The sequence below is a fragment of the Pinus tabuliformis genome, chromosome 7, assembly GCF_031772625.1.
Source record: "Pinus tabuliformis cultivar Carrire ecotype Pingquan chromosome 7, CPIR1, whole genome shotgun sequence".
Classification (NCBI taxonomy): Eukaryota; Viridiplantae; Streptophyta; class Pinopsida; order Pinales; family Pinaceae; genus Pinus; species Pinus tabuliformis.
In genome coordinates this window covers 1,071,077,106-1,071,100,385 of record NC_142293.1, presented here as the reverse complement: position 1 = coordinate 1,071,100,385, position 23,280 = coordinate 1,071,077,106, and positions in this window count along the sequence as shown.

Here is a 23,280-nt window from a genome sequence, read left to right as displayed (position 1 = left end):
ATTCATCTGCTGCTCCAGTACTTTCTGATGTTCAAAGATGTTACCAAACTAAGCTTGATTCCATGATTTGAGAACTTGTTTGATGTATTTTAGTTTTTGTTGGAACTGGAACATCTTGGCTCTTGTAGGGGGAATGGAGGATTTCCAAGCCTCGTTAACTACTTCTTTAAAGTTGGGATGAGAGAACCAAAAGGCTTCAAAGCGAAAAGGTCTATTGTACTGTGTGCTCGGACGCAACCACTGTAGCATTATGGGCCAATGAGAAGAGCCCACTTGAGGTATAATGGAAGCATGAAAGTCCTCACCTAGGTGTATGGCATTATCCGATATAAGGAAGCGGTCCAGCCTGGAAGCTATATGTTGTGGTCCCCTTCTTTTATTGGTCCAGGTATACATACCATTGGAAGTCTGAAGGTCCATTAACTAATTACTGTGGATGAAGTCTTTGAAGCTGATGTTGTCACCTTCTAGCTTCAATCTACCTCTGGATTTTTCCTCCAAATCATTGATTATATTGAAGTCACTGCCACCAATCCAAAGGGGTAACCGCCTATCTGAATTGAGAGCTGTGAGTGTGTCCAGTAGATCCAGTTTTTTTTGTAAATCTTGTGGAAAATATACATTAGAGAGATGGCCATGGATGTTGGTCCCAATTAGGTGATTGGTTGATTGAATGAAGAAGTGTGAGCCATGAAAGTCTTGAAGGGAGAGTACCTGCGGGTTCCACAAGATTGCCAACCCTTCTGAATCACCTGAAGCGTGCACTGAGACTGAGCGCATCCTGACTAGACCTTATGTAGAATCCTTTCCATTACAATGTTATTACCTTTTGTCTCTTGAAGAAAGACTATTGAAGGCTTTTCTTGCTGGATCATATTTTTTAACATTCTGTGTTTTGTGGGGCTATTAAGCCCTCTCACATTCCATGAGATGAGCTTCATGAGGAACCGTGGGGGAGAGATTTGAAGAACTTGGTCAGAATGGGCAATCTACCAGAATCCACCAGCATTTCTTCGATGATAATGGTCCTTTGCAGATCCATTTTGCGCCCTCGTTTCTTAGTGTCTTTCAAGATTTTCTTTCCATCCCAAGGACTTCTGGCCTGAATACCTAGACATTTGTTATGCTGTGCTCTGGCTAGAACTACTTCAAGCCTTCCAATTTCCTGGGGGGTATTGCATTAAATTCTTTCTGTCTGCACGTTGTTTCCAGTTTGAGAATGTCCAGACCTTCTAGACCTATTGTTTCTGGTTCCTCATCCATGTGTAACGGAGTATTCTGTTCTTCCTTGATTGCCTTTTGATGAATATTGAGAGCGAGAGATGCATCTATCTCCATAGAGGAAGACTTCTTGGCGGTCTCTAGATCTATTTTCTTAGACGAGGTAGAGGCGGGAAAGCTGGTGAGAGTGGAGGCTGAGTTCGAAACTGAAGATTTTAGAGGCTGGGGGGTTGAGGAAGGAGATGGATCTACAAGAGGGATTTCAGGGTGATCCTCTGTAGTATTTTGAGAGGTCAAAATTTCAAATCTGTTTTGGGTGTCAGGATTTTTGGAGGTATCTGGGGCTACCGGAGTTTTCTTAGCATGCCTTTTGCGACTAGGTACCTTTGTAAATCCCTCAATATCTTTGCTTGTCTCATTAACTGGGGCTTTGGACTGAAGATTCAGAGGGCAATCCCTAAAAAGATGGCCATGTTCATGGCATTTTCTCCAACAAAAAGGAACATGCTCATAGTCTATTGTTTGGATCCATTCAAAGTCATCATGAAATACACTTACCGAGTCCATGAGTGCTTTGGTTAGATGCATGTGAACACAGATCTTGGCATAGGAGGTGTATCTTCGAGTTTTGGTTTCCTCAGCAGCTTTGATGAATACCCCCAAGCTGTTGCCTATGTCCTTTAAGGTCTCCTCATTCCAGTATTCTAGTGAAAGAGAATACATGCGTATCCATACTGGAGCCCAACCAAAATCTTCTTTGTCTGGGTTGAACCTTTCTTTCCAGTCGCGAAGGTACAGACCTAAAGAGTTGAAGAAATACGGGCCTCCCTCAAAGATGTGAGTTTTGTCTTCCAAAAAGTTGAAAGTAGCGGTAAAGAAGAATTTGGGGCCAAGCTACAGAGTAATTTGTCCTTTACACTTCCATTTGGAAGCTATCCATCCATGTAAGGCCTTTTCAGTTGGCCAGAATCTGAGGAACTTGCCTATGAGTGCATGATCCATCATATATTGGATTTGGATGTTGATTCTGTGACTGGGGAGATCTACTTTGATTCTTTCTGCAATCTTCGGGATGCATGTTGCAGAAGACGCCTTTGGCTATGATGTTGAGGCCTTTTGGTCAATGCCTTTATCATTGGCAGCCGCAGAACCTACAGAAGAGTCCCCAGTGGCGTCGATGGCAGGTTCAGTGTCTTGGTCAGTCCAAGGGAGGGCACCTGGATTGATTAGAGGGTCTGCACTTTCTGTCTTGTTAGAAGAGGGACCGATGGGTGAAGCGGGGGTTGAGCCCACCCCTCCAAAGGGCGAATCCATGGTGAAGAATTCAACTAGAGTACTATATCAGGATCGCCAAAAGCACAGAGGAGAAAGGTAATAGGGTTAACGCTAGAGCCCTAGCGCGAGTAGCATCGCCTTCCCAGTTACCCAGTGCTGTCTAAGATGATGATTATTCCATCTCATGAGGGTGTTAAGACAAACCATAAAAAAATTATATTCATTAAGGAATGGAAAATCCCCACAACCATGAAGCATATTTGAGGATTTGTCAAGTTGATAGGATATTATTGCAAGCTTATTAAGAAATTTTATTAAGAATTATGGGAAAATAGAAGCACCTCCAACAACACTACTGAAGAAAGATTCATTTTCTTGGACTCTAGAAGTGACTAAGGCCTTTGAACATCTTAAAGAGGCAATGTACTAAGCATGGGTCTTATCTACACCCGACTTCACAAAAACCTTTATTATGGAATGTGATGCCTCAGGAAATGGAATTGGTGTTGTTTAAATACAAGAAGCAAGACCCATTTCTTTTGATAGTTTTCCAATCAAAGGAATGTATTTACACAAACCTATTTATGAGAAGGAAATTTTGGAATACTATATGCACTAAAGAAATGGAGATCTTACCTAATGGAGACCTTACCTAATGGGAAGTCACTTTTTGGAACAAATATTATCTTTAGAAGAGAAGCAAAAATGGGTAACAAAGATGTTGGGTTATGACTTTGAAATCATCTACAGAAAAGGGAAGAAAATTTTTGTTGCAGATGCACTCTCAAGAAAGAATGAGGATGTGGAAGCATTTATTTGCCATTTCTATTATCCAATCTTATTGGATAACCGAAGCAAGGGATGAAAGGAAGAATGATGAAGGGGTGTGGGCACTCATTCAAAAATTGCAGAAAGATCATAGTACATCTGGTACATTTAGTTGGAAAAATGGTTCATTATAATACAAATATTGCTTATATCTTTTTAAGAATTCCCAACTCAAGAAAAAATTATTTTGGAATTGCACACCTCCCCCTTAGGAGGGAATCGGGATTTTTGAAAACTTACCACAATGTCAAGAAGGATTTTTTTTGGATGGCCTTAAATTTGATATTCAGAAGTTTGTGGCCGAATGTTTGGTTTTCCAAAAAAATAAAGTTGATAAAAATAAGACACTTAATATGTTACAAATTTTAACCATTCCAAGTTAGCATTGGGAGGATGTCTCAATGGATTTTATCATAGGTTTACCCAAGTCTGAAGGAAAGAGTTTCATCATGGTGGTAGTTGATAGACTTACCAGGTATGCACACTTTTGTGTATTATCTCATCCTTCTAAAGCCAGTATAGTTGCTACTACATTTATGGAAACAATTCAAAAGCTACATGGAAACCCAATTATTATTGTAAGTGGTAGAGATCAAATTTTCACTGGAAATTTTTGGACGGAATTATTTTTTTCTTGGTACTCAACTAGATCATAGCTCATCTTATCATTCTCAATATGACAAGCAAATTAAGATAGTGAACAAACGTTTGGAAGGATATCTTCGTTGCTTTGTATCAAATAAACAAACACAATGGGTCAAGTGGTTACCTCTGGTTGAATGATGGTATAACACTTCCTCTACAGAAAAAATGGCTCCATATATGGAACTTTATGGATATCATCCACCATCCATCACATCATCTTTAAGAGAAAACTATAAGGTTCAATTAGTGGAATATCACATCGAGCATCAACAACTAATTCTCCAACTCTTAAAGGATAACCTCACTCTGGTGCAAAATCGAATGAAATAACAGGAAGATCAACATTGCAATGAAAGAAGTTTTGATGTAGGTGACTGGGTATTTTTATGGATACAACCATACAAAAAATGTCTCTCAAGCAAGCTAATAAGGATAATAAATTATCACCCAAATACTATGGTCCTTACAAGGTGTTACAAAATATTGGTACTATGGAATACAAATTGGAGTTTCCTGCATCTTCTCGAGTACACCCAGTTTTCCACGTTTAATGCTTAAAGAAGGTTATCAATGAAAAGCTTCCATTTCAAGGATTTTTGCCAGAACTTGATGAAGAAGGAAAAATAATATTTGAGCCTGAAGCATTCATGGAAATAAGAACTTGGCAGTTATAGAATCGATCAATTCCAGAGTATATCATTAAGTGGAAGAACTTACCCTCTGAAGGTTCCACATGGGAGGATGAGAATTTTATACAGAAGAATTCAGAACTACTCAAGCGTTGAGGACAACCATTTTTTGAAGGAGAGGGGCATTTTAGGTCCCTATAATACTAGTGTAGACCCCCTATTTTTATTGTCATGCCCATGTATCCTCCATATTGTTATTGTTGTGCCCCATAAAAGCTAATTATTTTTATTGTTGCACCATTACATTATTTTTATTATGTAGGCTTTGATTATATTTTGACCCCTTAGACTCCTATATATACAAAGGGGGTCTTGTAATTTGTCTCACCAAAGAATTGTTCATTTATGTAAAGGAGGTCTCCCCCTCGAAGAGGATAATTTTTAAGTCATTGATCTATATTTTCTGTGAGTTGTTTGCATAGCATGTACACATGGGAATATGCTACAACTGATAGTACATTGCCTTGGAATCTCCATATCAACTGGGTAACTAGAATTTTCTACATGCAACAATTATTTTGGGTAGATTGATCAGCTAACTTGTTGATCACTAAGTGTGGTTGAAGTTCCACTTCCATAACTTAACCTTCGCCAGTTCTTCTGAAAGTTAGAACTAGTTTAGCTAACAATAATTCAAATTAATTGATATAGATTTTTACAAATTAGCAATAAATCATATTGAACTGAACTCAAGCTTCCCCAACTTGAATTGACGGATTTAACTGAGATACAAGTGCCATGTCACCTGATTTAACTACCCCCAATATTTTTGCTGAAATAGAAATTCAAATTTTCTCTAGTTTGACCAAAGCAAACTCAAATTAATATTTTCTTGCTACATTTTCAACACTCCCTCTTAGCAAGAAAGGGGTTATCAAGCACCCCTAGCCCGCACTTGTGGAAATTGAACTTCCCTCTTAACAAGGCCTTTGTCAAAATATCATCATCTTGTTCCTCTATTAGAATGTACAAATTCACCTTTCCACACAATACCGTAAATGGTGATACCATATATCAATATGATTGGATCAATCACGAAAAAAGTATTTTCAGAGAGTTTGATGCAACTCTGATTATCACAGTAAATTACAGTTGGATCCATCATCTGACCAAACAAGCCAACAAGTATCTTTCTCATCTAGATCACCTCACATGTGGCTTGACTTGCAGCCATGTATTATGTTTCTGATGAGCGGAGTTCCACAGATATTTGCTTCCTTCTATACCAAGAAACCGTTGCAAATCCAACACTAAAAATTCCACCTAATGTACCCTTTCGATCTGATATGCTCCTTGCCCAATCTGCATTTGTGAAGCCACACATGTTCACTCCCTCTATATGTTTGTACCATATTCCAAATTGGGTGGTGCCTCTAAGGTACCATAGAACATGCTTAGGTATCCTCCAAAATAGTTTGGTTAGCCTAACCATAGCTTAGATCAGTTGGTTGACTGCAAAGCAGATATCTGGTCATGTGTTCACAAGATGCATGAGTGAAACCACCAATTGTTGGTAAACAATAACATCCACTTCCTCACCTGAATTGGCATCTTCTTTCCTCAGTCCCTAGAGGAGTCTCATTTTCATGTTCAAAACTATCATTCTTGATTGCATTCACTTTAAAATGTGTAATTTTCATGTTATCTTCACTCTGAAATGTGTCTCTTTCACTTTCTTTAAGCCTTTGCAGGACTCGTTTGCACTTTTATCTCACTTTCCAAAGTGTCGTATTTTGGCATGGTAAGTGTCACTCATAAAAAAAAGGGTTATAGTTCATTTGAAGAGGAAAATTTGGTGTAAATGGGTCCTATTTATCATATAGACATGCATTACATCCATTCCCAAAGTTTCATGCACTGTCACACAAGTGTCATTGTTGTCGTCGCAAATTGTATCTTAAGTGTTACACTTATAGGAGAGTACTGATTTTCCATCGCATTAAGGGTACCATGTTGTTTATGAGTGTTTAGTGTTCAATTTTGTGTCGTCAGTCATTATGAGTATGTGATCATGTTCAAGTCTTACCTTAGTTTCATATCTTCTTCGTTGATCCCATACTTAGCCAAACCTTGGAATATCTTCTACCCCACTGACTTGAGCTCAGTTTTCCCTCCTTGAACTGCACATTTCATAGTGGAAAGGCTTAAGCATGCCCCCTTTCGAACTACAACTATGTAATGCAGAGTTCCTACTTCCGAGGACTACACATTACAGAATCACAATGCCCAATCTTGGCCTCCTGGCCTCAAACTATGAAATCAAACCTCCCTGTCAGTCTCCTTATGCGCATTGTACAATGGCCAACAAAACATTGTCTCCATGCCTTCCTAAGCTATGTGATTATGCAAAATAGTGGCCTCTTTCTCCCCTAAACCATGCATTGCATAATCTCAGTGGAATGCCTACCTCACTGAGCTCCTCAACTACGCAATATTCCTACCTAGGCCACCATAATTTGACATTGCATAGTCACAAACCTTAGTCCTCCACTCATGGCCTTTGTAACGACGCACTATGCAATTCTTGAGCCTTCCTCCCAGTCCAATACCCAGTTCCAGCTCCATCATTTATTTTCATGAAGCACGTTAGCCTAGGATTTTTTCATACTGGTTTCTTCTTGTCATGAGAGATTTCCAATTGTAGGTACAACAACTTCACATGACAAGATGATGATTGAAGAAAAGGAGGAGACTATGCTAGAAGACACTCATGAAGTTGTAAGGACAACTTGATCATTGTAAAAGAAGATGAAGGGGCACTAGGTTGCGATGGAAGTTGGAAGATCAAGATCATAATAAAGACTCCATACCATTCACCCTCTAGAGGGTACATTGAAGAACAAAGAATATCTCTCATGAAGATTAAAGACAAAGCAGTGAGAAGAACAACTTAGCATTTCCATCTCATTACAAATTCCATGTCATCATTGTCAAGTTATGATTTGTACCAGTGTCATCGCAATGTCATGTGTGTCCATGTGCCTTGTCACATAATTTGTGGATGTAATGATGTAATTATCAAAAGGAAAGAATAGAATGTAATGTGTAGAAGTCCAAGCGTCATAAGTGAAATATGAAGTCACATAGTCATATATGGACACAAAAGTCTTTAGGAAAAGTCGAAAAGTCATATAGGAGTCCAAAGGTTGCATTAGAAGTCCAAGGGTCATTAGGGTAACTCAAGATTCATAGGGGATATAAAGGTCATTCCTCTTGTTATAAAAGAAACCTCACGACTCAAGAAAATGGAATTTGGAGGCTTATCCTTTGGAGAACTAGCCTTGGCTTCTCTAGCTTAGCATAGGAGAGACGATCATTCTTTGGAGAAGTAAGAGGTGAGTTAATGTTTCACTATTGGAGCTAGTGGCTTGCCATTGTAACTGTGTACTTGGATCTCTCATGAAATAATCAGAAGCTCGATGAGCCAACACATTTTCATGCATGTATCATGAATGTAGTAATATTATTCTTTATATGTTTCTGGTATGTGTTTTGTTCACATGTCCTAAGGAAATTGAACTATTTTGGTGGCTTTGGCACTTATCTTATTGAATGTGTTTTGTATTTTCTTTATTTATCATTGTGTATATGTGAACTACTTCTCTAGATAACTAATGAACAGTTTCATTCTCTCATGTCTCTCTCTTAGGTTAGTGTTATTACTTCCTTCCAGAGACTCACTCCTCTCTATCCCTGTTGTGGGGAAAAATGCCTATGCAGGACGATCCTATCCACCTAAGGTGTGACAGTGCCTTAGCAATAAACAGAGACAGCTATTCTAGTATTCTTCCTTTACGAATTAAGAATGAAGAGAGATGGATGGACTAACCGGTGTCTTCCGTTTGTCCCTCGATCCGGTTTCTCTTCTCTTGGAGAGTTCCCAGCTACTTGTCTTCTCGCTCGCCCAACTTCAAGAGGTTTCTGCAAGATCACAAGAAGAGAACACTACACAAGACATGGATTCATATTCATAACTAGTTCAGGATTAGGAATAAACTAAACATACTAATGAAATCATACATCAAAAATACATCAGTATATAGGAGAAACCAAGATAGCTTTATTGAGGAATAACAAGGTTCAGGAAGAGATATAACCCAGAGGGCTCCAATCCAGCATCTCCTTCCCAGCAAATGGAATTCCTATCTTCACCCCCTTCAAAGCATAAGCACCCAATGATTTCAATCTCAAACCAACAACAATTCTTTGCAATAACAAAATTCCAGCCTCCAGATATCATGGAGGAGAGATCCATATATAGATGTTTGGAGAGAGGATGAGTCAGCTTGAGATCTGACTAGTGTCCTCTCCCTCTGTCAGTTCTTGATTCCACTTGGAGGTTCTTGCTTCCACTTGGAGATTAGGAACCTCTTACTCATCACCAGTCGAATTCACTGAGGCAAGTGTCATTGAGGAAGATTCTGGAAGCTTCCTGGGTCTTGACACCTCTTGGAATGAACTTGCCACATGTCAACTCTCACTCAGTGCAGGTAGCCAGTGTTGGCTTTGACATTCAGTGCAGGTAGCCAGTGTTGGCTTTGACATTCAGCGCAGACAGCTAGTGGAGCCACTGAATTGATCCTGAATTGACTTGTTTTTGAGCAGTTTCTGGTGGAGAACTTCTGTGAATTGCTGTGGTTTGTTAGCCTTGTTCCTCTAGGGGTAGGAACAACATGTTTAGGGACTTTGGATCCCTTAGATTATGGACATTTCATGCTCAATGCTGTAAGGCACAAAAATGTCTATAACAGTTGCCCCCTAATGTATGAGGCCGTTTATCGGGTGAAATGCTTTATCAGGGGGATCTGAAGTTCATCCAATGCTGGGAGGAGACCTGTAATAAGATACAATACAATACATTATTTTTCATACTGCTTTCATGATCTAGCTGAGGCGGGCATTCCCATGCTCAGCTTTATAAATTCATTTTTCTGTACATATAACAGATAATCGTCTGATGGTAGACTGATAATTTTGATGAAATTATCATCCTTTGAGTAGGATGATTATCTGCTGCAATGATGTACATGTCAATGTATTTATCTTTCCTGAATATATATCACAGCCCGGATGGATGAAACTAGATCCAGGGTCTTCAAACTCGTTCGATCTTCACTCTAAGTACAAGTCGATCCATGTGAGAAATGTTCTGAAGTTGAACATGGAAAGACATCGCTTGATTACCGGTCAATGACGTAAACCGTTAACAAGCGCGAGAGGAATCACCGATAATGATAATGGCCCTCAAGGTACTGCAGTACAATTCATGTGGTGTGAATAAAAGACTTGGCGTCGAACACCATGCAAAAATCTTTCGGTCGAAGGTCATTGATGTATACCTGTCGCCGGAGGTGAGAAACTTGCCATTGAGGCATGCAAGCTTCAAAGTACTGGAGGGGTTGTTCCTAGATCAACTTCTTGGATAATGAGCTGATGTCGACAAGAAGCGATCCGTCAAAGGAGGGCCTTAATGAATCCCACATCAGTGACACGGAACAGAGCTAATGATTTTGATGGAGGTGAAAACGATCTGTGACATATGATTCAAGGTGGCGGTCATGAAAGGATGAAGGATAATGTACGGCAGTGGATGGGACACGGTTGACTTTTCTGAATGACTTCTCTTGAACATGTGGCGACACTGATGCGATGGATCAGTAGCATTACCCCAAATATGGATGGTATGGCGAGACCATGGATGTGACCGGTGAATGAAACAACCCAACCCGATTGTGGTATAGAGGAAAAGTGTCATGTTCAAGAGAGACTTGCTACCATCAAAGTTTTCTTGAGTTTCTCCCAATTTTTCCCTAGTCATTCCTGACCAGTACCTCTTTATTTTTGTTAAGCTTGAGGAGGATAACATATGCTTGTTCTATAACCTGCCCTTCGGGCAAGCCCATCGCTATGTTTTAACGAGCCTAGCGATAGTGAAACTCGTTCTCGTCTAAAGACAAGTTTGTCACTATTTAATGATTTTAACGAGTCTAACGACAAGGATAACTCGGTCCTTTTCATTTTTAGAGAGTCTGAAAAGGTACATAAATTTAACTCCAAAAAGTCCTTTTTCGTCATCTAATCCCTTAAGTCCGAAAAAGTATAAAAACATACAGAAGGGATGAGTTTTCGATAGTTTTAATGAGCCGAATAAAACAAGCGCTTGATCTTTTTGTGCAATAATCCCTCAGGTCCAAAAAGATTAAAATCTAGAGGAGGGATAGCACTTCCTGTCCCTTTAACGAGCTGGAAGGCCAAGGACTCGGCAATATTTTCATATTTTACGAGTCAGATGAAAAGAACTTAAAGAAGACTCATCTTTTGAGGAACGAGTGATAAAATGGGTTAGCAGCTAATTCCAGGTACAGGTTGGAATTTTCCAATCACGGCAGTGTCGCAAGGATGGCTAGTGAAATCACCCTTCGCAGCTGTTCCTCAAAATGGGTAAACAAACATATGGAGGTGAACGATCGGCCAATGAAAAGTGGAGGTGACGGTGCAAACATGACCAAGGCTTTAATGGTTGATGATATTACATTCACAGTGGTTATTTACCGGGATAGTTCATTTTTTAACGAGCTTAAACGTGGGTGGAAACATTTGCTCAATCTTATGTTTATTTTTTAACGAGCATGAACTATGTGCTAAAACTGCTCGGATCTTGCATTTATTTTTTAACGAGCATGAACTGTGTGCTAAAACTGCTCGATATAAGTTTGCATGCCCCCAGCATAATAATGCAAATCGAGGTGCATGCCCCCCAAGCTTCATTGCATTCAAATTGGTGGTTGGAATGAAGGTTTACCTTTGAGATTTGGAAAGGGGATTGTTTCATTTTTTAATGAGGTTGACACAGTAAAAGAACTATCCTCATGACTCCTTGTTTCATTTTTTAACGAGGTTGACACGAGATAAGAACCGTCCTTGGAGCCCACTGTATTTACAGTATTTCTATTAGGGCGATGATCCACGCTGACAAAATGTTTAGGAATCTTCCGAATCCATTAGATATAGAAGATTTCATATTGTAGGTTTCCACTATGGCCACTTCCGCTAGATTACTTGCAGGCAGTAGGGAAATAGTACCCATTAAGGCAGGGTCTTTTAGGAGACCTACTCCAATATTTTGAAGCGAATGATTGCTTCCATGGATCATTGGAATGCTTCCCGTAACTTGTGAACTGTTGGGGAGGAAAGTTTGTTGGTCGACAACTGTAATTCCTCCTTGAAAGGGAAATGCAATCTTCCTGAAGTAGGTCAACACAACTGCAGCCATGGCATATATCTAGGGCCTTCCCAGTAGGATGTTGTAATCGAGGTTTCCGTCGATTACTTCAACATCAACTCCTACTGTTTTGCCCCCTAGTTCAACTTGCAAGTTACTTAAAATCCCGTATGGAGTGTATGATCGTCCATCAAATGCTTTTAACTTCGTTGACGATCTTGACAAGGGTGGTGAGCCTAAATTCTTCCAGCAACTCATCGACATAATACACGTAGATGCCCCCTCATCAATAATTGTTCGATGAACAATTTTGTTGAGGGCTTTCACTTGAATAAGGAAAGCTAGTTGAGCTGGTAACTGAGGGTCATATCCTTTATGATCAAAAGCCACAAGATTGGAATCCCTTGGGCCAATCCCACCTATTACTGATAATAAAGCTTGCTCTTGGGAGAGGCAATTTTGCAGTACCTCAAGTGTCGACATAGCGGACGGTGATTGGGCCAGGTCCTCTACTATATTATAATTCTGTGCTACTTTGGCACGAGGATTAAATGTCGATTTGTGTACTCCTCCCTTTGGCGACTTTATCATTGGTTCAGGAATGATGGGTGGCACAACTTCGGGCAAAGTTGTCGTCGAACTACTAGGTTGTTCATTAGCCTTGTTATCCGACAGCTGTGGATTCCCGTAATCTTTATTCCTTGTCAAAGCATCATTTTGTTGCTTTGAGAAAGACAACATAAGCACTTGGGATCGGGAAGTATTTTGATTAGCAACCAGTTTGGTTCCCGGGCTTGGAAACGGATCAGTCAATACTGCTGAGGTTTTTGAACTCTTAAAGAGTTTCTTAACTTCAACTATATGTGGACAATCTCTCGTCCAATGATCCTCATCGCATATATGACACCCCGCAGGGGGTTTCCTTTTTCTCCCTTTCTTTATCTTCTTGCCCCCTGGTTTCTTCAGTTGTTTGCCCTTGTCGGTCGATGTGGCATTTACTTCCGAGGCAAGAAGTTCCTCATTTGCATTTTGACTGGAAATCTTACGGGCCCTTTTAGATGTAGCCTTTGTCGATTTCGTGTCTGTTGTGCCAATCACGCTATCGCCGGCGTGAGAGTCATTATTTGATTTAGGAGGAGGAGGAATTGAGAATTCCGGTCTAGGGGCATCAGGTATTTTGTCGTAGAGCATGCCAGACTGAGTATAGACCAAGTCCAGATATTGCGCACGAGCTATGACTTGCTCTTCCGTTACGACTCCCCCCTTTGCCACATCTTCCGTTATGGCAGGAAGTAAGGATTTGATAAACCATTCAGCTAATAGCTGATCCGGAATGTACGTTTTTACCATCCTACGATGACGTCACCACTCATGTATATGATCAGATATGTGAGTGTCCGTTGTCTGTTTGAAGTTCGTTAGGAGTTCCGTTCCCGTTTCATACCTTATCGGTAATTGAAAATGGGTTAAGAAAGTCGTGGCTAAGGTACTGAAGTTGTTGAACGAAGCTCTAGGCAATTCAATATACCATTTTGCCACTGGACCAGTTAACGTCCTCTGAAAAAGGTGAAGTCTAATCGAATCATCGTTTAGGGTGTTTGATGAACACCACAGGTGAAATGTCATCACATGATTCGACGGATCTTCACCCGGATTTCCATTAAATTTAGGAATATCTGACAGAAGTTTATGCGGAATTGCTGGCCACTAAGGGGTATAAGCAATTGGATCATTCGTCAGCTGGTTTAGATCTGGTAACTCTAGAGTTGCTACAAAGGGCAACTGTTGATTCAGGTTAGGCGAAGCATACCCACGATAAGATGGAATCGCCTGAGCAGTGGGTCTTTGCATACCAGCATAATGTATTTGATGCTGGCAACTTTGACAAGGTTGATGGGCGTAACCATTATAATATGGTTGTTGATTACAGCTTTGGAAATGCGATTGCCCATTACTTACAAAGACTTGTTTCTCAGGTCCTTGATATGATTGCTGGAATTGGGGTTGTTGAGTTTGAACCAGCTCTGGTTGTTGAACCATTTGCTGTTGACCAATACTAGATGATTGACCAAGATGAGGAGTCACAGTACTTGTTTGATCCTGAGTCGCTCTAGATAAGGAGGCACTAACCTGAGGTTGTGATTGAGTCGTTGAGACAAGAGGTTGTTGTATCGCAACCTGAGGCTGTTGGGGTTGACATACAACAGGTAGCACTTGTACTTGCGACGCAGTAACCATAGCAGGTATAGTGGGAATATCTGACACAGGGTGGACTGGTTGCATTGAATATACAACCCTTGGTTGCTGAGGCAGTATTGGTACCCAACCGCTGGATGTAATTCCAGTTTGACCTGAATTTTGTTGTAAACTCCCATACGGTTGTCCTCCGGGAGGGAACAATGAAAAGGCATACTGCCCTCCATATGGTAGCAATCCAGTACTTAAAGGGCAGATTGACCTTTGAAGACACATTGGATCAATTTGTTGAGTTTCAACATAAGAAATACCAGATGATAATCCGGATGAAGAAATAGGAACTAACCATGTCGTCGAAGCAGTCCCTGATGGGACTCCGGCTTGTTGTTGATAACTTGCCGGGACAGATGGTATACCATCGAACATTGTTGGGGTAGCAGCAGGAGGCTTTGCCGTTGCTGTGTCGGATGACACAGTCCTGGATGTCGACGGTTGTTCAGACATATCTAGTCTATCCAAAATATTTTCTAGCGATTCTACAAGAACTTACGATGAAAAGAGACTAACTTCGAAGATCAACGAGGGAATGGTGATGATTATTCCGTTTAAAATAAATTTTAACGACGCTTGGACACAACTTGCTTTTTCAATTTTAAAGAGTCGAGAAAAAGTAAAAGATGACTCTAGTCTCCTTCGATGTTTTAACAAGCCCGAAGTGACAAATGCTCGGATGGACTTTTTCTGTTATAGAGTCTGAAAAAAGGCCAAAAGAAACTGCTCTGGCGTTCTAGGCAGAGGGTGTGCCAAACTTTTCGCAAAACCGCAGAATACTTTTTAGGGTACGGGCGGTCGATCTTCCTGAATGCTGTGTTCAGTGCATTGCGATCAGTAGGGCGGCCGACACGGCTTCCTAAGGATAAAGGTTTTATGCCTATAGGGGTTTCCCAATATATACATGACGGTACGTGGGAGCACAATCCGTACTGGCGCTATCGTCCCTCAGGAGGAATCACCCACCATCCACGAGATCGACAGTCACCAGGCTTTACGACGCCGGAACACGTCTCTAGCCTAGACCTTTATGTTGTGCGTTATGTTACAAAGCGTTGTTAAGTTCATTCAATTTATTTTAGGTTGATCTTTTTAGAAGTTTTCCTTTCAAGGTTCACCACGAGATGTATGATACAATTCCTAAATGCAGTCTAAAGATGATAAGCAAGCTTTATATCTTTTCAACTTTGAAAATCCTAGCTACAAAGGGAAAAGAAAGACACCATCTTTTCTCAAAGAGCAATCAGCACACTCTAATGCACTTTTCCTAAATCAATCATGCAAACTATCAAAATGCAAATGCACAATGCAGGTGTTTGTTTTCCGCTTTCTTAGTATTGATGCCTACGAAGAAAGCTTTTTGTACAAATTTGAATTTGCTTTTAAATGACAAATACAAACAAGTTTACTTTTTCGAAATCAGAGAGGGTAGAAGAGATTACAACACTTAATGATTTCCAAAATGAATACTTGTTTCGACACTTAAAAGAGACAAACTCAAACCAATAAGCAAGAGTAAATGTATAATCAACTGCAAACAGCCATTGAACTCTCTCCTAAGATCACAATCAACAGATCTGAATCAAGGGCTATAGGATGACTATTTCACTCATGCAAAGGAAAACTTTAAATGATGCCACAAACTCATAAAAACACTCACAGTCTTTTCGTACAAAAGGAGGCGGAATTTAAGCAGAGAAAAGGAGTTATCAGACTGGTACCTATGCTGGTTATAAGCTACAAAAATCAGAGATCAAAACAAGGCAAAACAGAGCAGAGAACCCCAGCTGCACAAAAGCAAACTGGATCAGCGCAACCTCAACACAGGGGTTTTGACATTCAGCGTAGGTAGCCTTCACGGGACCTGCATTGAAATGCAGAATCCCTTCACAGGGTCTGCGCTGAAGGAGAAACTCTCGTTTCTCACTGATTCTGGGTCACAGATTGCTATTTAATCTACTGTTTCAGGCCAAATCAAAGCAACAAGCAAGGTGCAATCAAAGGGATGCTTTGAGGGGGTACTAAGATCTATCACAAAGGATCATCAAATCATTTGTGAGTCCATTGTTCAGATCATAGACAAGTCCAGTGATTGGATCAAAGAAGCAACTGTCTACTTTGCATCTGAGAATAGCAGATGCAGTTCGATTGTAGTTGTCGAGTCTATGAAACAAACAATGATAGAAACACAAATAAAATGACTAAACAAATCTCCCCAGCGGAGTCGCCAATTTGTTGTGGGGAAAAATGCCTATGCAGGACGATCCTATCCACCTAAGGTGTGACAGTGCCTTAGCAACAAACAAAGACAGCTATTCTAGAATTCTTCCTTTACGAATTAAGAATGAAGAGAGATGGATGGACTAACCGGTGTCTTCCATTTGTCCCTTGATCCGGTTTCTCTTCTCTTGGAGAGTTTCCAGCTACTTGTCTTCTCGCTCGCCCAGCTTCAAGAGGTTTTTGCAAGATCACAAGAAGAGAACACTACACAAGACATGGATTCATATTCATAACTAGTTTAGGATTAGGAATAAACTAAACATACTAATGCAATCATACATAAAAAACACATCAGTATATAGGAGAAACCAAGATAGCTTTATTGATGAATAACAAGGTTCAGGAAGAGATACAACCCAGAGGGCTCCAATCCAGCATCTCCTTCCCAGCAAATGGAATTCCTATCTTCACCCCCTTCAAAGCATTAAGAACCCAATGATTTCAATCTCAAACCAACAACAATTCTTTGCAATAACAAAATTCCAGCCTCCAGATCTCATGGAGGAGAGATCCATATATAGATGTTTGGAGAGAGGATGAGTTAGCTTGAGATCTGACTAGTGTCCTCTCCCTCTGTTAGTTCTTGATTCCACTTGGAGGTTCTTGCTTCCACTTGGAGATTAGGAACCTCTTACTCATCACCAGTCGAATTCACTGAGGCAAGTGTCATTGAGGAAGATTCTGGAAGCTTCCTGGGTCTTGACACCTCTTGGAATGAACTTGCCACATGTCAACTCTCGCTCAGCGCAGGTAGCCAATGTTGGATTTGACATTCAACGCAGGTAGCCAGTGTTGGCTTTGACATTCAGCGCAGAAAGCTAGTGGAGCCACTGAATTTATCCTGAATTGACTTGTTTTTGAGCAGTTTCTGGTGGAGAACTTCTGTGAATTGCTGTGGTTTGTTAGCCTTGTTCCTCTAGGGGTAGGAACAACATGTTTAGGGACTTTGGATCCCTTAGAATATGGACATTTCATGATCAATGTTGTAAGGCACAAAAATGTCTATAACAATCCCCTCGTGAAAGTTTCCTTTTACACATTGCAATTGGTGTTTCACAGTGTCAACTTTCTTATTAATTTCAAAGGTTATGTGCATACTCTCTTATGTTATTCATTGCAGTTGAGGAAAAACTTTTATTATGGCCTGGCCAATAATATGGACGTGGCTCCCAATCCAAACAATTTGAGGTCTAATCGGTACTTCACATTAGGAAGACCCTCTTAGTTGAAATATTTCCAGTACCATCAATAGTTGGTGCTAGAAGGAGGGCCAGATGATAAGTTGTGAGTGTTGAGTCTATTTTCATTCTCTTATATTAAATGGCTCATATCCAAATCATATTGTTGGGGTGTTTCACTAATAGATTCAATGGTAAACTTTCAATCCTTAATGAGTCTCTTTATAACTTGCCTATATTAAAATTTGATTTTGAGGGCGAAATATCCATAGTTGAGCACATCTCTAATTTTCTATATTTTTGTGAATTTTATGAAATTGATTCTGAAGATGTTTCTCTTATAATTTTCTTCCTCCCCCTTGAAGGTCAAGCTAACTGATGGTGTCATACCTTACGATCTTCTTCCATCCATTCTTTTAAACACTTCATCAATAAGCTTTATTTAGCCTTCAATAAGTATGATTACCAAGATGTCCTTAAAAGGATTAATCAACTAAGAATTAACCCGGATGAGTCAATTGAGGATTTTACTAATCGATTCCTTCACCTTTGTTATGAATTTCCTAAAGAAGATACAAATTGAGATTTCTTTAAACAAAATTTTGAGTGATTGGTTCATATCTCTTTACATGGTGAGCTTGAACCCCCTAATGTTTCTGCTGCCCCAACTTTTGTAAATCATGAGACACCCCTAATTTTAGAGGAGGAACATACTATTACTTTGTTCCTTGTCCTCCTCCTTTTCAAGTTCTGATGTGGGTGCCTCATTGTTATGATGTCAAATTTGTGAAATGTGAAATTCAAATGGTTGATCCATCTCATCAACATTTATCCATTTCTCATAATCTAGATTTGATGTAGGAAACCTTGGAATGATTTATGGAGCCTAAGGTGAAGACTAATACATCCATTCTGTAAAAAAATACTAATACTCATAAATTTAGTACTAAATATGATTTGGATATCTGTCATCCTCTATCATCTCTTTCTCATGACCCCTTGTCCCTTGACCTGCCTACTTAATGTCTTCCAAATCCAAGCAGTGAATAAGTGAAATATAGTCACATTCTGTAGGTAAAGGAGTAGGTAGGTGAAGATTCTTTCAATATTTATTCTTTCTTTAAAATTCCTCCATGTGAAGATGGTATTTCCTTATTCTTGGCTAATATTAAATCCGGTATTCAATCAAATGAAATTAATTTTCCTAATCAATCTGAAGTCTTGGGAAGCCATCATTCTGATGAGGATGACTCTCTTGATGTATATGATGATGGAAGCCCAAGTGCACCAACTAATATTTTAGTTTATCCATAATATTTTGTTTCAAAGGATTTAGATCTTAAATATGATTTAGTCAAGGAATATTCTCTTATGAACAATTGTTCCTCTTCAACTCACTGTTCCTTGTGTCTTATTTCTTGTAATGAATATATGCATGCTCTCCAGATTCATAGTGCGATGAGTTAAATTTTGAAATGAAACCAAATAATGAGATTATCCATGATGAAGAAGGAGTGTTGTTGGGAAAAGTATCCAATACGGAATGACCCTATCCCACTCTAAGGGTGATAGTACCTCAGCAACAATCAAAGCAAAGCTATTCGAGATTACTTCTTTATGAGATGTAAGAGAGGGGAGAAAGAGATCCACTAACCGTTGTCTTCCGCTAATGATTGATCCAATCTTCTCTCTTTGCTGCTTGCTCCCAGCTCCTTGCTCTTTCACTGGCCCAACGACACCAAGATCCTGCAAAATGACAAGAGAGGGAAACTACAAGAAGCATACATTCATAATTGATTCAAGGATTAGAATAAATGAAATATACAAGTATCAATACGCCATTGAGACACATGCATATAGAAGAACTTCAAATGCTTTATTAATGGAAGAAGTAAAGTTCAGGAAGTGATACAACCATAAAAGGCCCAATCCAGCATCACCTCCCAGCAGAAAGAAATCTCCTCCTCACCTCCTTCAAGCAAATCACCCAATAGTTCTATGCACAAACCAACAGCACTTCCTTACATTCACAAGATTCCATCCCCCTTAGACCTCATGAGAGAGCTCTATATATAGGAGTTTTGGAGAAAGGATGAGTCAGCTTGAGGCTGGCATGAAGCTGACTAGTGTCCTCTCCCACTTCAGTTATTCTTCAGTTCTTGAGTCCACTTGGAGGTTCTTGCTTCCACTTGGATATCTAGACCTTCTTACTCATCACTAGGTGAATTCCCTGATCCAAGTGTCATTTTGGAAGCTTCTTGGGCATTGACACCTTGAGGAATGACTGTGCCACTTGGCCAAACTCGCCGAGCGCAGGTAGCCTTCTTTGCAGTTGACATTCAGCGCAGGTACAGAGTGGAGCAGTTGACATTCAGCGCAGATGCTCAGTGGAGCAGTTGACATGATCCAGAATTTGCTTGTTTTTGAGTGTTTTCAGGTGGAGAACTGATATTTAGTGCTGTGGTTTGCGGACCTTGTTCCTCTAGGGGTAGGAACAACATGTTTAGGGACTTTGGATCCCTTAGATTATCGACATTTCATGCTTCATGCTGTAAGGCACAAAAATGTCTATAACAGTTGCCCCCTAAAGTATGAGGTCGTTTATTGGGTGAAATGCTTTATCAGGAGGATCCGAAGTTCATTCAATCGCTGAGAGGTGACCTGTAATAAAATACAATACAATACATTATTTTTCATTCTGCTTTCATGATCTAGCTGAGGCGGGCATTCCCATGCTCAACTTTATAAATTCATTTTGGTACATATAACAGACGATCGTCTGATGGTAGACTGATAATTCTCTGCTGAAATTATCATCCTTTGAGTAGGATGATCATCTGCTGCAATGATGTACATATCAAATGTCTTTATGTTTCCTGAATATATATCGCAGCCCAGATGGATGAAACTAGATCCAGGGTCTTCAAACTCGTTCGATCTTCACTCTAAGTACAAGTCGATCCATGTGAGAATTGCGCTGAAGTCGAACATGGAAAGACATCGCTTGATTACCGGTCAATGATGTGAACCATTAACAAGCGCGAGAGGAATCACCGATAATGATAATGACCCTCAAGGTACTGCAGTACAATTCACGTGGTGTGAATAGAGGACTTGGCGTCGAACACCACGCAAAATCTTCTGGTCGAAGGTCATTGATGTATACCTGTCGCTGGAAGTGAGCAACTTGCCATTGAGGCATGCAAGCTTCAAAGTACTGAGGGGGGTGTTCCTAGATCAACTTCTTGGATAATGAGCTAAAGTCGACAAGAAGCGATCCGTCAAAGGAGGGCCTTAATGAATCCCACATCAGTGACACGGAACGGAGCTAATGATTTTAGTGGAGGTGAAAACAATCTGTGAAATATGATTCAGGGTGGCGATCATGGGTGGATGAAGGATAATGTATGGCAGTGGATGGGACACGGTTGACTCTTTTTGAACAATATCTCTTGAACATATAACGACACTGATGCGATGGATCGGTAGCATTACCCCAAATGTGGATGGTTTGGCGAAGACCATGGTGATGAGACCGGTGAATGAAACAACCCAACCCGATGTGATACGGAGGAAAAGTGTCATGTTCAAGAGCGACTTGCTACCATTAAAGCTTTGAGGTTCTCCCAATTTTTCCCCAGTCATTTCTGACCAGTACCTCTTTATTTTTGTCAAGCTTGAGGAGGATAACATATGCTTGTTCTATAACCTGCCCTTCGGGCAAGCCCATCGCTATGTTTTAACGAGCCTAGCGATAGGGAAACTCGTTCTCGTCTAAAGACAAGTTTGTCGCTATTTAATCATTTTAACGAGTCTAACGACAAGGAAAACTCGGTCCTTTTCATTTTTAGAGAGTCTGAAAAGGTACAGAAAGTTAAATCCAAAATTCCTTTTTCGTCATCTAATCCCTTAAGTCCGAAAAAGTATAAAACAATACAGAAGGGATGAGTTTTCGATAACTTTAACGAGCCGAATAAAACAAGCGCTCGACCTTTTTGTGTAATAATCCCTCAGGTCCAAAAAGATTAAAATCTAGAGGAGGGATAGCTCTTCCGGTCCTTTTAACGAGCTGGAAGGCCAAAACTCGGCAAACTTTTCATATTTTACGAGTCAGATGAAAAGAGCTCAAAGAAGACTCTTCTTTTGAGGAACGAGTGATAAACAGGGATAGCAGCAGATTCCAGGTACAGTTTGGAATTTTCCAATCACGGCAGTGTCACAAGGATGGCTAGGTGAAATCACTCTTCGCAGTTGTTCCTCAAAATAGGTAACAATCATATGGAGGTGAACGATTGGCCAAATGGAATGGAGGTGGCAGGTGAAAACACGACCAAGGCTTTTTATGGCTAATAAATTTACGATCACAATGGTTATTTACCGGAATAGGTTCATTTTTTAACGAGCTTAAACTCTGGAGGAAACTCTTGCTCAATCTTATGTTTATTTTTTAACGAGCATGAACTATGTGCTAAAACTGTTCGGATCTCGCTTTTATATTTTTTAACGAGCATAAATTCCGCGGTAAAACTGCTCGATTATACCAGTCATAAGATAAGAATGTCTCCTGCAAGATTCCATTTTTTATAGAGCTCGCACCTCACATAAGCTATGCTCCCTCTCATCCTTTCTTTATGCAAGTTCGGAAACGGCTAATCTAAAAAACAGATAAATAACCATTCTTAGCTTGCACTCCAAAAGGTTTGCATGCCCCTAGGTATAAAATACAATTTCAAGGCTGCCCCTCCTCTCCCCCACTTCTGCTTTTCTTTGGGTGTTCACAGCTACTTGTCGTCTTGCTAGTCTAATGTTAACGATACTTGTCTTCTCGTTATTTTTAACAGGTCTTATGCGGTAGTTGTCTTCCCGTCAGCCCAACTTTTGATAGCTCTTTGCAAGATCGCAAGAGAACGGCTACTTGCGACAAGAGAGCAGCTACTTGCGACAAGAGAAGAACACTACTCAAATATAAAACATTGGTGTTATTGAGGGAGGCTTGCCTCTTTCTGGTTACCCAAAGATTGTTTTGTTAACACCATCAAACGAAAACATTTCTTCGGCACTGTCTACCGAAGTAGACAATGGTGAATGACCTTTGTCAAACAAGTAACCTTAACAAAAGAATCCTGTTCTAGAACAACCCCTCTTCCATCCACGAACGGGGTACGGACTAGTCATATTCTTTCGCGAAAATTCTATCTTATACCCAAGGTTTCCTCTGCCTGAAGCAGACCAGGATGCATGCCCCCTGGGTTCCAGTCCCAAATTTCTGAATCACTCGCACTCATCGGGAAGGAAGACTAAGGGTGGAGACATTTCTTGGGTGAATAGACCATTGAGGGTTGGTATCTGACTATTTGCGATGCGTGATCCCGGAAATGAAAGTTGGTCTACGAGCTTGACCATTCTTCCTTCGTGTGGAAAACACATTACTCTAAAGAGTGAGGAGACTATAGCTCCCATGCAATATATATAGTCTCGTCCAAGGAGTAGGTTATAATCCAAGGGTCCTTGAACGACCATCATGTTCATTTGAACGGTCTTCCCTTTCAATGTAACAGGTACATTGGGGAGGATCCCTAATGGTCGACTGGTTCCTTTATCAAAACCTGAGAGATTTCTTATCTCAGGTAAAAGCTCCGGGGAACCCAGTGCTTTCCAAGCAATAGAGGAAAGGATACTCACAGATGCCCCTTCA